The following is a 1,150-nucleotide window of genomic DNA, read 5'->3' as shown; positions in this document are numbered from 1 at the left end:
TATAAATAAGAACTATCTAGTTATTACTATGAAAAATATGTCACACTAGAAATACTTCTGTATTCTCAACACTGACTTCTTAAATACATGTATGCATATGCACCCACATATATGTATGGATATATTTGATTATTTTATACATGTTTTAGAGGTTTTTGGCTTATGGCACATGTGTTTGCTGGAGAGAGAAACAGATAAAGTGACACTGAAAAGAAAAGTGAGAAATCACCCCACCCCCCCAGAGGGGAAGGGGTAGATGTCCACTCCACAGACCCTTTTCCTCCATTCTCCTCCCAAGATCTTGGGCACACACATACATATGCTGGCATCAGTTTCAAGTCACCAGGTCTGGGACTCACAGTGCATTTGGTCATATGGAAGTCCAGTGATGTAACTGCTATGCCATATTCTGGCCTTGTGCAATTTTTAAAATTACCATACATTACTACCTGAAAAGAAAATATGGTATTTAAAGCATTTTTCCAATTAAAAGTTTTTACATCAAACTTATCTATAAACTTCCAATGTTGAAATTTAAAAACTACTAAGAAAACTTGCTGTCACTAGAAACTAATATAGAAATTCAAAAGGGTTGCATAGTGTGGTGTGATTCTTGGGTTCTAATTTTATCCACATATTAGCAATGAGTATGACTTCTGCTTAGTTATTATATATGTATATATTTTAGAGATACAGTATATAGTTATTTTATACACATAAACAACACACACATGCCAATATATCTATATTAGAGATTTTTGCTGTAGGGCACATGCATCACCAATGAGACAGAAACAGACCGAGATAGAAAGTAAGAAATGAGAAATCACTCCCTGGGGAAATGGCCACTCTTCAATCCCTTTTTCTCCATCCTCCTCTCAGGATTTTGGTCACATGAACACCCATGTCAGATATGTTTCAAGCTGCCAGATCCAGAACTCAAACCACAGTCAGCCACGTGGGAGTCTAGCACCTTAACCACTATGCCACCTGCTGACCTTACCTAGTTATTTAATATTAATGATTCATAGCCTTTGGCCAGCCCCATGGTACAGTAGTTAAGTACAGTGCATTGAGAGCTGGATCTCACATGGGGAAATGTGGTTTGCGTTTCAGCTAGGCAACTTGAAAAACATGCTGGGTGCCCCAT

The sequence above is a fragment of the Tupaia chinensis genome, unplaced genomic scaffold (genome assembly GCF_000334495.1).
Source record: "Tupaia chinensis unplaced genomic scaffold, TupChi_1.0 Scaffold000316_1, whole genome shotgun sequence".
Taxonomy (NCBI): domain Eukaryota; kingdom Metazoa; phylum Chordata; class Mammalia; order Scandentia; family Tupaiidae; genus Tupaia; species Tupaia belangeri.
The sequence above is the reverse complement of the archived record's forward strand: the minus strand, read 5'-3'. Positions refer to the sequence as shown.